Below are 14,515 nucleotides of genomic sequence, written 5' to 3'. Positions count from 1 at the left end.
TTTTGGTTCATTACTTTTGGGTTAACCCTTATCCTTGTTTTTTTTCTCCCCAGTATTTGAAAACAATAATTCAATAAACTTTTGTTTTCAAACTTGAAATCTTTGTGTGGCGTCCTATTAATATGTTGTGGTCTCATTGAGCCTAATTTCTTTACCTTTATGAGGCCGTAACAGTGCGGTAGTCCTCGATGTTTTCCGCCTTGGATATCAGGTACGCCTTCCTCAGCAGCAGGGGTTGGGCAGTTTTCTCCTCTGTGGAGGCTTTTGAAAATTGCCACTGAGCACTCCTGAAATTGAGAGGAGAGACGGAGAGAAATTAGTGAGCGAGTAAGACAAAATGGCAGCATCTAGTGGTCAATTAAAGACACAGCAGGAGGCACAATACTCACAATACTTTTTTAAAATGATGTTTCTATTTTTAACATCTTAAATAAATGTGTTGTAAATAAAAATTTTTGGTTGACACAAGACTGGGGGTGATGGTTAAGTGTAATATGTCTTGTGCATTGCATTTTTTTTTTTTTTTTTTTTTTTTTAAATTGTAGATGAAGATGAGACCTGACTTACTTGTGACCTTCCCAGGCTGGTTGTACTGGCTGAGGAGGGTGGTGTACGATCCTTCCTCTGCAGGTAGTCCTCACAGTGGCTCTCCTGGACTTGCCTCCACACCTTGGCCATGGTGTTGCCCTCTGTGCGGTCCCCCATTAGGCGGATGACGGACTTGTCCACTCCACGACTGTATCAAACACACACACACACACACACAAAACAAAGAAAGACGTGATTAATGTTTTTAGATATGCACTCATTCTGGTGTTTGCAAAGTACGGCTTATGAATGCAATGTGTATCGTGCAGACACTCACCGTAGAGTCAACACGGCCGGAAACACTGCTCTGTGAGCTGGAGTCAGCTGGTTGAGGATGTTCCCCTCCCACGACAAGTAGCGGCTGATGGTGTAGTCTCCCGACCCCTCGGCGGCTTTAGTTTAGTTTAGTTTATTTAGCAATATAAGACAAATATGAACAAAAAATGAAAAACAATGAAATAACATGCAAGGAAAGGAAGAAGCCTGGTGGCCTATATAGAATCCTTTCCATATATGAATAAAAAACAAAACAAAGCTACACAATGGAGAGTAAAAGAACAAAAAAACACAAGAAAATGTAACTCAGATCAAATAATGAACATTACAAAGATGAAATAATAAGAAAGTTCTTTAAATGTTTTTTGAATATTGGCAAGGATGGTGATGATTTAAGAGATTTATTGAGTGAATTCCACAAGTGGGGGCCTCTGTAAGTGATGAACTGATGTTTCCATGTTCTACAAAACGGTAAATTAAAATATTTCGTTGTGGCATAAGAATGAATATTGGAATTAACACAAAAGAAATTATGAAAGGAAGAAGGAAGATCTTGTATATAATTTTTGAATTTGAACATAAACAAACATGTTTTTAAAATGTTAATTTTATTGATGGATAATAATGAATAATTAATGAAAAGGGGAGCAGATGGCTCATATCTGTTTGCGTGTGATATCATTCTGAGAAACCTTTTTTGAATAATCAATAATTTATTAATATATGTTGGATGTGTCGAAGCCCAAACAATGTTGCAGTAATTAAGGTGAGGGAAGATTAAGCTATAATAGAGAGTTAAATGACGGCAGGCGTCGCAGGCCAGGACCTCGGTGAGCATGAAATACCAGCCGTTGATGTCACAGATGGGCCTCACCGTGTTGCCGTAGCCACACCGGTACAGGAAAGCCTTCGGGTTGTCTTTGGCAGGGCAGTCGGGCTTGGTGCAGCGGACGCAGTAAAGCCACACACCAACTGGCCTCCAGAAGAAGACGCGGTGCCTGAAAAAGCTGTCTGCCACGGGGACCGTACTGCCATCCACCACACCGGGCATCTCGGGAGGGTGGAACCACATCTTCTCGCTCTTCAGGACCTTCCTCCACCTCTTCCTGCCGTACATGTCGGAGAAGGGCCGCGGCTTCAGAAAGAGCCCCCTCTCCTCATCCTCCTTCAGCCACTTGATATCTTGCTTGGGCAGCCCGCTGTCCTCAGCCTCCCAGGATTTGTGCCATCCTTCAAACAAGAAAAAAAAACCACATTTATTATAGTAAGCTTATATCTACACTGTCGAATGAGGCTTTTCATTACAGCAGCCCACTGGATGTGACCTGCATGACCTGTGTGCTATTTGCCAGTAAACTAATACAACTTGTGTTAAATGAATATGTACCTTGTGTTTCGTTGATGGTCTTCCTCTTCTCAGGGTGCCTCATCTCCTTCATGTGGCGGTCGACGATGCTGAAATGGCATAGTAATGTAACATAGTGATACAGTACTATTAAGTTATAACACTATTCACATGGCGATCAAATTTAGTGTACCACACTTACTATTTGCAGTAGCCGACATCATTCTCGACAAGCCACTTGAAGCTCTTGCTGGTGTACTTGCCAAAGCCAAAGGTCATCACCAGCTGCCCCAGGACTTGCGCCTCAGTTGGAGAGGGTGTGATGACCTTGCATTTCTTCAAAGCTGTAGACAGATGAATAAAGGGGGAACAAAATTAAAGTAATCATGCCTAGACAGTAGTGCAGTTGTAAGCACAGGGTTGTGCATGTAATCTTCTCACCTTCTTTGTAAGCCTTGTCTGAGTCTCTCAGCCTACTGTCCACTGACTCACGGTCCCGTGCATGGGTCCTAAGGAAGTCCTTGGCCTCCCTGGTCATCCCAAGCACACACTGCTGCCTGTCCTTGGGGAAGCTTGTGTCCAGGATGGACAGCACAGGCATCGGAGGATCCATTCACACACAGACAGACAAACACAGACACAGACACAGACACACAGACACACAGACAGACACACAGACAGACAGACAGACAGACAGACACACTGCCTGTATAGTATAAGGGTCAAAGACGTATAAGGCCTTTGAGTAGCCCATTTTTAAAATACTTAAAATAAAGATATTTTTGGCCATTTTCCAAACATTTGAAATGTAGTGTACACATACATGTATGTGAAAACTTCAAACAAAGGTATTTTAGTGTCTTTAAACCGTCATTTGGGGCGACCATTTATCTCAAAATTAATAGATTTCCATAACAAAATTTATATTTTAATAAGTATCAGTAATTAAATTAACTGTTAAAGAAAGATAGACACATTTTTCCTTTCATTTTTTGAAAACTATTTTTAAATACATTCTATCCATAATGGCAGTGTCACCCTCTTACTTACTCTAAAATTCATAAAACTGATTTAAAATGTGTACAAGGTGTATCCACTTATGCATGCTATACCAATAATTTATATTTGAACCAAAACTGATAGACATTCAATTTTGAATTTGATACAGAATTGCCATTTGTTGGTTACCCCACATGACAGGTGGTCACCCCACATGATGCTTTCAAGTTTAATCAAATATAACAGGCTAACAGTTAGCTATATGATCTAAGCTAGCTACTTCTCACCACATATCACTAACAAATTTACCTTCAAAATATAGATTTGCAAATAAAACTAATTATTTACAGTTTTAGGGTGGTCACCCCACATGATATAAAAATGTGACGTATACACTGCAGCAGTTAGAAAGAGGATTTATTTGTAAAGGAGAGAGAGACTACTGACCTGCAGGTTGTCTCTCTGGGACCCTCATGGAGTAACTGGCTGATGCAACATCCTCTTTGAGATGATTGTCAATATAAAAGTCCCTCAATTGTATTTTTTTCATGGTCACCCCAGATGATAATTCAGACAATGAACATATTCGGACAAGATTAGCTTGTGTATTATGATTGAAATGTGTGCACAAATGTTCCATAACTTTGTCAATAAATCTAAAACAAGTTTGAAAGTATGCCCAATAGGGCAAGCATTATTTTTAAATAGTTTTAATGTGATTTAAAACCAGTTGTCCAAACAGAAGTCAAGGCCGGACGGTCACCCCACATGATGTTTTCACACTTCAGATGGCAGAAAATGACCAATAACCAACATGTTTAAATAAAATAAGAGTGGGCACATGTAGAAGGAACGTATTAGACATACATGTTATATTTTTTATTCATTTTTATGTTTATTATTAGGTAAAAAGTTCCATCGGACAGAAAAAGTAAGCGTCACGTCTTTGACCCATAACCAGTTGTTTAGTTTACAGTTTATAGAGGGGGGAAAAAAGCACAGAGGCTGACACGATTGCATTACTGTAGTTATAAATCTGTATAACTATAGGACATTAATAGTAAATTATTCCATGTAGTAATGGCGTGAGACTAGTATAAAAGCTTTGTATTAGAATAGGAGGCATATTATTCAGAAATCTGAATACATACCAACTGAGGTAAAATTACTGTACACTGAACATTCTGAATACTGTACACTCTAACGGCGTGTGGGAATAATGGTACTATGTTTTAACTAATTGAAGTGTCAACTGCGCCGCTATCGGCACATTTTTAAACGGCAGTAGTCAACAAAGTAAATCGTAGTTATCTCAACATCCCGTTTGACACTAGCTACAGTAATAACAACAGTTATAGCGTAGCCCGTAGCCTTCAGTTGAATGACATCTGAATCTAGCAAAGTGAGGTAACATCAGTACTGGAGTTGAGGGGGGATGAGGGGGGATGAGGGGGATGGCATCCCCACCTGAAATAAAAACAGTCCAAATCATCCCTCCTGTAAAACTGCCATCCCCCCTTTCCATCCCTTATGTCATTTCATCAATGAATGTGGTTTTACTGCTATTTCAACATTTAGAGTCATCACCAGAAAAATAACACCAGAAAAATAACTTATTTGACAATTTTCACCTGTTTCAAGTAAATGTTCACTTGAAATAAGTAGAAAAATCTGCCAGTGGGACAAGATTTATCTTCTTATTACAAGCAAAAAAAAAATCTCGTTCCACTGGCAGATTTTTCTACTTATTTTAAGTGAAAATCTACTTGAAACAGGTGAAAATTGTTGTTTTTTCCAGTGATGAGTCTTGTTTTAAGTGTAATGAGATTTTTTTACTAAAAAAATGAGACATTTTAACTAGAAATAAGACAAATATTCTTGTTAAGATTTAGAGTTTTTGCAGTGATCCATTTTACTTATCCTGTGAAGGACAGAGTCATATTGATAAGTTCAGAAAACAGTTTTTTATTGTTGTGTTTTGATGTATTTGATGTAAGTCCAGTGGATATTTAAAGCTTACAGAAGGCTGCATTTAACTGCTGCTATGTCATTCCTGTAGTATTTCTGCAGTATTTCTATTATATTATTTGTAATCAGCACAAATTATCTGTCCCCATATGATAAAATCCACCATCCCCCCTGATTTTTTTTTTTACAACTCGAGTACTGGGTAACATTACCGTCAACGGCGCTTGGCGACAGAAAATTAATGTGTACACATTATTATCGTTAGACTTTGTGAGAAATAACACCCATAGAAAGGATATATTAAAAGCGACTGAATGATATCTTACCTTAGCTGAAGTTTTCGGTGGTCTCTTGAAGTGCTACGGCAGACTCCCTGCTCAAATCCACTGTTGGCGAAGCTGGTGCTCAACGTATTTACTACGGTAAAAAATGTAACGAAAGCCAAAAAAGTGTGACAAGTGTCAAATCGCTGTAAAAGTTTGGTCCTCTCGTCTCGTTTGTAATGTCCGCTTGTGCTGGCTCGATCCCACCTATCTCCCACGCCCTCCGATTTTCTGATTGGCCGAGCCGTTTCTACCGTCGTTGCTAGGCTGGCTGTAGACAGTCGGCCGCGCCCATTGGTCAGAAAACGCCCGAGACGGCGCCCATTGGTCACAAAAATCTACATTATGTAGGCGATACGATTTTTTGATTGGACAATAGTCTACATGTCTACATGTCTACATGCCTACATGCGCTTGCACTTACTCGTTCGTACCTCTGGGAATTCCCCAAATGTGGGAATCTCGACTGCATAATTTGTGGTAGTGGGGGACTGCGTTCGCGCTCTCCCCTGATCAAATGTTGAATTGAAAATAATTCATCAATAAATATCATGTCTGTTATCAGTGATGATTGGCAGCTACAGTAGGAGACTCCACAACTCAAAAGTCATCTGCTAAGAAATAATGTAAAATGATAGAAATGTCTTAAAGTTTTGTTTATCCAGTGAATTGACTATAAAGATATTTTCCATCTAACTTCTCCAATTTTCCATCTCTTTTTTAAAATTCAAAATTGCTGAAATTCCACGTTTACTGTTCAAATATTGAAAAAAGAGCCTGCAGCCAGATGAACATCACCATGGATTGCGCAGCCACTCGGCTAACTGTGCTGGCAGTGAGACCGTATTGTCTCTGTATGTAACTATTAAAATGTTCAAACACTTTTGCCGTATAAACCGAATTTACATAGTGTATTTAATATACAGTTTTTTGTCAACTGTATGTGTTTCTTGTGCTGAGCAATCGGAAAGCGGCTGCAGAGAGGCGCACAGTGAGGCACGTAGTTCTCCTGCCTCACGGTAGGGGGCAGTCGTGATCCCAACATCGGAGTTTATACATTAACTGTTTTAGGCAAGGCAAGGCAAGTTTATTTGTACAGCACAATTCAACACAAGGTAATTCAAAGTGCTTTACATCAACATTAAAAATGGGAAGACACAATTAAACAGTAAATAACAAATCACAAGTATTTAAGAGTACCCTAAAACAGTGTTTCTCAATCCTGGTCCTCGTGGGCCCCTGTCCTGCATGTTTTAGATGTTTCCCTGCTTCAGCACACCGTGATAGAAGTACCTGTGTCATCAACAGAGCTGTGCAGACCTTGGGGACAAGCTAATGAGGACCATTAATTAGAATCAGGTGTGTTGGTGCAGGGAAACATCTAAAACATGCAGGACAGTGGCCCACGAGGACCAGGATTGAGAAACACTGCCCTAAAATAACAAATACAATGGAATAAAATGATAAGAAAAGAGGTTTTAGATGGCGTCATGACACCGTCAGTGAGTTTGGTGTGTGTGTGGTTAGGACCACCCAAGCCCAGATGTGTACAACTCATACTTACCTGGCAGGGGAGACACCATGATCAAGAAGGTGGGTCACCCAAGGCGAGGCTAAGCCATTGCACTTCGGCTGTGCTGACCTTTGCAAATTCCCCAAATGTAGGAATCTCGACTGCATAATTTGTGGTAGTGGGGGACTGCGTTCGCGCTCTCCCCTGATTAAATGTTGAAAGTAAAAGATTCCATGCAACAGCTGCTAATGGTCAACTCACTTGGAGCATTAATCAATGTCTGTTGCTAGGATTTGGCAATGTCAGCATGAGAATTTAGTGATTTCAAGGTTGAGTGACAGTTTTGATGAATTTTCCGGTCTTCATGAAAACCCAAAACAGTGATTTTTAAGAAAAGTTAAGCCCCTTTCACATAGAACGCAGTTAGCGTACACCGCCGCGGTTGGCGCAGACTCGGCGCAGAGCAGGGCGCAGAGCAGCGCGCGCCTGCGCACATCGCGTACATATTGTTGCAAGTTGCTTGGCGACCGAAAAAAATGTTTTTCCGGTCTGGCGCCGTTTTCCCACTCGTTTGGACGCACACTGTTGTAGAACAGAGACGATCAAGATGGAAGAAAGAATGATCTTGGTTATGAACTATAGAACTATATGGTTATGAAAAGACCACGTGTCAATACTTTGGCAAACTGAAGCATGTCCACTCAGTATAAAAATCTAGATGACTGACATGAGCTAAAAAACAACAACATAGTTCCGAAAGCTTTTTTAATAAAATATGATTCAGCCTGAAGTAGACCTGGCCATCATGGAGCTGTAGCTCCCGAACGAGCCTGTATTCCCCCAAATTCTGTCTTCTCATGAGGATTTCATGGACCCATCCCCTCCTTGCTGCTGCTGCTCGTCTCCTCCCTTCTCAGATGAAGAACTAAAGCCAGGGGTTTTCTTTGAAGCAGGGACAGATGCATTTTGCAAAGCGACCTGTAGCTACTGTACGTCCAAAGGAGTCGGTCGCCAAGCAACTTGCAACAAATATGTACGCGATGCGCGCAGGCCGCGCTGCTCTGCTCCCTGCTCTGCACCGACTCTGCGCCCACCTTGCGCCGTCTCTGCGCCGAGTCGGCGTTGAGTCCGAGTGGACCATGTTCTCTGCCTCCATTGTCGAAGTTGCAGCTCGAAGATGTGGACGCAAGTCTCTGGTGCCTGTCGTGGCAGTCCTACCAGGCCATTTTGGCCTGTGAGACTCTGGACGGGGTAAATAGGTACCGTCAGGCCAAGCAAGCTGCAGCTCGGGCAGTTCTGGAAGCAAGAACCTTGGTCTGGGAGAAGTTCGGTGAGGCCATGAAAGAAGACTTTCGGTCAGCCCCGAAGACCGTTTACGGCGCAGGTGGGGAACTTGACCTTGCCTGGGGACATCATCAAACGGTGGAAGGAATACTTTGAGGATGTCCTCAATCCAGGGTCGGCGCCAGAGCAAATATTCAGAGGGGGCACGAGGCTTATTAGGGCGGGCACCAAATCAGTCGTGTAGGACAGCATTTTAAGGAAAAAAGTGCATTCTCACTACTTTCCTAATAATCTGTCTAAAATATGTGGAGAAATCAAATCACAACACCTTGTCCTCACTGCATGCGACACGAGCGAGCGTCAGCGTCAAAAACAATTCCATTGCTTTATTTTTTATTGCACTGTCCAAACTGGCTGCGAGCTGCGCAGCGCGACGCGGCGCCGTTTTGAGCTGGACTTTGGTCGGACGCCCGGTTTCTATTTTCTTCCTGTCGCTGGCGTTGAAAGCCGGCTGAAAGCGCTGTAGGAAACAGTCATTTCAATACAAGAACCTCAATAAAGTGGCAGCTGCTGGAGGGAGATCGCCAAGGAGCTGGGAGGTTCTGATAAGATATAATAATAAGAATCTTATTAGGGCTTAATTTGTGCCAGATCCTGCCGGAACAAGATCCAGTACCTATTTGATCGGATCCGGCACCTCCTTTTATCCATATTCTCTCAGTGTTTTATTTCTCATTGAAGTTACTCATAGATCGCCTGCTTGTCTATTTCGGATGCATTTAATCAGAAAAAAGAGAAGAGGGCCCTTTTCTTTGCGCTCCTTATCTCCTGCGCGGTGCGTCCCGTAACCGTCTCCATCCCCAAGCGGTTTCCCAAATGCAACTCTGGATCATTTCCCGTGTCCTCTGCTTTTTCCCCACATCCCAGTAATGATCTGACATGCTGACATGTTTGCTGCATTTAACACCACGAACACGCCGCTCACTCCACGCTGTTCCCTGTTGATTGCGTCACCACACGCAGTTATTAATTGTTAGTTTTTTTCCCCACTTAGGACCTTTTCACTCCCTCCCGATGTTCCGGGACCTAAATAATAATAGGATAGTATTTATTTCTGTCACTTTATTGAGGTTTTTGTAGCGAAATGAGGAGGTATCATAGAGATAACTTCTCATTTCAACTAGCTGGATCAGCCTCATCCATGACTGTTTCTTACAGTGCTTTAACCGGCTTTCAACGCGAGCAGCAGGAAGAAAATAGAAGAACATTTAAATATCACAATATCAAGCTTGTTTTCTGTTTAGAAAGTACAAACTTAGGAAGATTACAAGTAATCACCCATCTTTTACTTGTCTCTTTACTCTTTTAGGAGTTTCTTTCAGGAGCGCACGGGCGGGTATAGTGCGGTGAATAAAGGCTGATTTATGGTTACGCGTAAAATCGACGGCGTAGCCTACGCCGTATGGCGCGCGTCGTTGCGTAACAGCGACGCAGGCGTAGGTTGCGTAACCTACTAACCTAGTGTAACGCGGAACCATAAATCCCTTTCGTAATCTCTCTTTCGTTCGCAATCTCTCCTTCACAATAGTTCGCTTTTGAGAAATTTGTTTACCGCCAAAGAAGAAAAGTGAGGGGGCACAGTGACTGAAGTAAGCGGGCACTGCCCCCTGGTGCCCCCCCATGGCGCCGACACTGCCTCAATCCGACTGACATGCCTTCCATTGAGGAAGCAGAGTGTGGACTATGCGATGTACTTGTCCATCACCCAAGCCAACCGGGGGTCGATGAGATTCGCCCTGAGTACCTCAAGTCTGGATGTCGTAGGGCTGTCTTGGTTGTCACGCCTCTGCGACATTGCATGGCCGAAGGGGACAGTACCGCTGGGGTGGCAAACCGGGGTGATGGTCCCTCTTTTTAAAAAGGGGGACCGGAGAGTGTGTTCCAACTATAGGGGCATCACACTCCTCAGCCTCCCCAGGAAAGTCTACGCCAAGGTACTGGAGTGGAGAATACGACCCATAGTCAAACCTCGGATTCAAGAGGAACAATGCGGTTTTCGTCTCGGTCGTGGAACACTGGACCAGCTCTATACCCTCCGCAGGGTGCTTGAGGGTTCGTGGGAATTTGCCCAACCAGTCCACATGTTCTTTGTGGATCTTGAGAAGGCATTTGACCGTGTCATTCTGTGGGGGGTGCTCGGTGAGTATGCGGTCCGGGAGCCTCTATTAAGGGCTGTCCGGTCTCTGTATGATCGGAGCAGGAGTTTGGTTCGCATTGCCGGCAGTAGATCAGACTTGTTCCCGGTGCATGTTGGACTCCGGCAGGGCTGCCCTTTGTCACCGGTTCCGTTCATAATCTTTATGGACAGGATTTCTAGGCGCAGCCAGGGGCCGGAGGGGATACGGTTTGGGAACCACAGGATTTCATCTCAGCTTTTTGCAGATGATGTTGTCCTGTCGGCTTCATCAGGCCGGGACCTCCAGCATGTGCTGGGGCGGTTTGAAGCCGGGTGCAACGCAGCGGGGAAAACCTCCAAAACCGAGACCATGGTTCTCCACCGGGAAAGAGTGGCGTGCCTTCTCCAGGTGGGTGGAGAAGTCCTGGCTCAGATGGAGGAGTTCAAGTAGCTTGGGGTCTTGTTCACAAGCGAGGGAAAGATGGAGCATGACATTGACAGAGATTGACATCTGTGTTTTAATTTGTATGTAGGTGAAATACATGTGTATTATTATTTTGAGTCACTTCTGTGTTGTCTCTTTGGTCCGCTTTTTACCAAAACCACCTGCTTGTTTGACCAACATGGGGTCGAGAGTCTTCAGTCGGTCTGCCCCTCACCAACGAAACCAAACCACCAAGTTTCCATTTTCTCTCCCTGTTTATAAATCTCAGCTCCAAACTCATTTCCAAACTCCAGACATCAGTATGTCAAGTCATGTTCGATAATTATTGGAAATCTGTGTAGCATTGTTTTCTTTAGTATTTCTTTGTTTTATTAATCTTTTTTTTTTTTTTTTTTTTTTTTTTACATATTTATATTTATATTTTACTTGACTTGGCCTGCACTTTACTTATATAAGGATCAGCACCTGTGATAGCCTATATCACCTGTAATTTTGTTGTGTATGAACAATGACCATAAGAATCTTGAATTTAGTCAGCCAGGCATATTCATCTTAATGGACGTGTTCGTGTTTTTGCCATTATATATTTAGTATTTTTTTGAGTTGTCATGTTTTTTGCACTCCTTGTATAGTGACCTTGGGTATCTTTAAAGGTGCCTAAAAAAATAAATGTATTATTATATATTATAATATATATAGTAGATTTCATAGCTGATACCACTAAAGGCCACAAATGGTGATTATCAATAAATAGTCTTTTCTGTTTGTGTTTCCATCGAACAATAAAAAGCCCTGTGAAAGTACACTGATGAAGTGAAATTGTGTAATTTCTTTACGTATTTTTCAAATCTGCTCTGTGATGAGGTGGGCAGGTCTCTGGGGACCAGTGAACTGTCAACACAGAAATGTATCACAAAACTACTACATAATCAGGTTTGCTGAAGTGTAACTGTGGGACATGAGCGTGAATAATTTGTGGTTGATGAGTTTCAGGGAGACAAAAATGTAACCAGGGAAGGGTTGCTCCTGCTGTCTATGGACTGACTGTCTGAGCTAAGCTTAATTCGTATTTCAAAAAAACTGTAAGTTGAAACAATTTGAGAGAAAAATTGTGTCCTGTGACGGCTTTCTCTGTCGTCTAATATGACCACATTGATGCAAAACAGGTTTGTGTTCAAGTGATTTGCGAGGAAACGCATCACAGTTTTCTAGTAGTGCAGAGGTAATCCTCAGGTAAGAAGTGTGTCAAGGTTCATTTTCCTGCTGTAGTACAATTGTTCCCTTCTCAAGGATGCATGTCGGAAGAATAAAAAGCTATTTACTGGTATCTGTTTAGGGGAGTCAGGTCTTTCAGGTTGACAGGTTTTACTGGTTGAACTCTTGTGTTCAAGCAATGTTTAACCTTTTAAGCAATGTTTGTCTGTGGGTTTGTTACATATTGCCACTATATCTTTCGATATAATTTCAGAATCTGAATTTTATTAAATTTTATTGTATTGTTGTATTGTTGCTGTGGTTTTCTTTCTTTTTTTTTTCTTTTCCTTGCAAATGAGAGCTGCAACTGTCAATTTGACTGAACTTGTTCGGCCACAATAAAGACACCTAAATCAGATATCTAGTCATGGTTTGGCTAGGTGCCATAAATCTCTTGGTCACATTCTTTAATAAACAGGATTTATGTGTTAGTCATAAAATGATGATGCATCTAATCTCACTACAAAAGTCAGTTCCCAGTTTCTCCTCTTGAGAAGTGAAAATAGAGGCTGTGATTCATCTGCAGACCTGATCAAATCCATCACTGTCATATGATAAACAATAGACATGTGAGCTCTCATACTCTTGACCAAAAATGGTAGAGCCACTAATTTGTTTCTTCATAAATGCACACACACCATTTTTCAGAATCTGAAATATTTGTTCTTTGCTCTTTTAAATTAAAATAAAAAAACTCAGCCTTTTTTCCTTTATTCCTTGTTGTGTTTGACAATTTGTCCACATGATCTTCAAAATGCACAATTATACTGTATATTTCAGCAGCAAGTGAAGCACACATTGTTTTAGCCTTTTTTCTAAATTCTGTAATTATTTACCTGTAATTAGTACCTTTCTTAACTCATTTGCATTTTATGTATACTCGGTCACATATGCGATTTTGTTCTTTCTTTAAAGCACATCCAGTTGCTGTTTGCTTGATAAGGTAATTTTTAAATAAGGTTTACTTAAAGGAGCTTGAGGCAGGATTTATGAAAAAAATGTGTACGTTTTAAGTTTTCTAGTAATAATGTCAGATGAAGCGTTCCAAACCAAAAAGAGTGAGCCCTCTAGTGCAGTGATTCTTAACCATAGGGCCGCGGCCCACACTTGGGCCGCGAGCGCCATCTAGTGGGCCGCCAAAAAAAATTCAGTTTTGTACGTGTGGGCCGCGGGGGCCGCGGGACTGCATAGCAACTCCCAACCAAATGAGGAGAAGAAGACACTCAGCTAGCTGTACGTGTAATAGTAAGAGAAATGGTGTGTCTTTACAGAGAAAATCCTTCATTTTGCACAGAGTAGGTTTAGATCCGCCAGGATTAGGGATCGATTAATTGGGTCTGCGCCCAGAGCGAGCGAGCGCGGCGGGCTCATTTATCCCGGCGCGTCCCCGCGGCCGGGGAGGTCGGCTGAGGCTGCCGCTCGGGCGGTGGGCTCCGTCGTTACTGCTGAAGGATGGTAGATGTAGATGCGTGGGCTGTCGTGTCTGCTGGACTGGACTGTTCGGGCTTTCGAAAAAGCATCGGAAAGTAACTGCTGCAGCGCGACCAGAGAGCTGCGGTGCGGGCTGTGCCCGTCGCAGCTGATCAGGCTCGGATGAACCCGACACACTGAGTCCTGACAACTTATTAATGTAAATAACTTAAAGTAAAATCAAACTAAGTTTTGTCCTCGCTGTATTTTTAAATATGCAACCCGGAATGGACAAATTCATCCTGTTCAGTCTTCCCACTGGGACAAAACCAGTGTCTCATACGTTCAGAGACCGTGGCGTTCAAAGTGCGAAAGTGAAACGCCACTGAAACAAAACACAAAGTTTTTCATCAAACATATCCACTCAAGTCTGAACTGAAGTCACAGAAAAATAAGCTGAGCATCTTAAAACACCCATGTTTGGGTCCAGATACAGCTGTGAAGCAGCTTTCTCCACAGTGAACATAATTAAAACTAAATATCGTTTCAGGCTCATCAATGAGCACCTCCACATGCATATGAGAACCTGAACCTGAACCTTAAATTGTTAAGATGTGTTTATATTAATTTAGTATAAAAATGTGTTGAGACAATTAACAAAGAAAAGGGGAAATTCAAACTTCTGGTAGAGAAATAAAATAAGATAGCATTTGAAAAATAAAATAAAATCTACTTTATTTTTAAGAGAAAAAAATATGTTTAATTCAAGTTAAACATGTTAATTGGCAAATATGTACTTTTTTAATATAACAGTCAGATGCAGATGTTGATACAACTATGAGGCTACTTGAATATATACACACACACACACATATATATATATATATATATATATATATATATATATATATATATATATATATATATATATATA

General features: G+C 41.8%; 1 non-coding gene across 1 annotated transcript; it reads left to right on the top strand.

Moving 5' to 3' along the window:
• The first annotated feature begins 7,055 nt into the window (after positions 1-7,055).
• LOC133442633 (U1 spliceosomal RNA) lies at positions 7,056-7,219 on the top strand. The gene has a single exon (XR_009782577.1). It is a non-coding gene; the product is annotated as a U1 spliceosomal RNA (small nuclear RNA).
• The last annotated feature ends 7,296 nt before the right edge of the window (positions 7,220-14,515 follow it).

The sequence above is a fragment of the Cololabis saira genome, chromosome 4 (assembly GCF_033807715.1).
Source record: "Cololabis saira isolate AMF1-May2022 chromosome 4, fColSai1.1, whole genome shotgun sequence".
Classification (NCBI taxonomy): domain Eukaryota; kingdom Metazoa; phylum Chordata; class Actinopteri; order Beloniformes; family Belonidae; genus Cololabis; species Cololabis saira.
The sequence above is the reverse complement of the archived record's forward strand: the minus strand, read 5'-3'. Positions and strand labels throughout refer to the sequence as shown.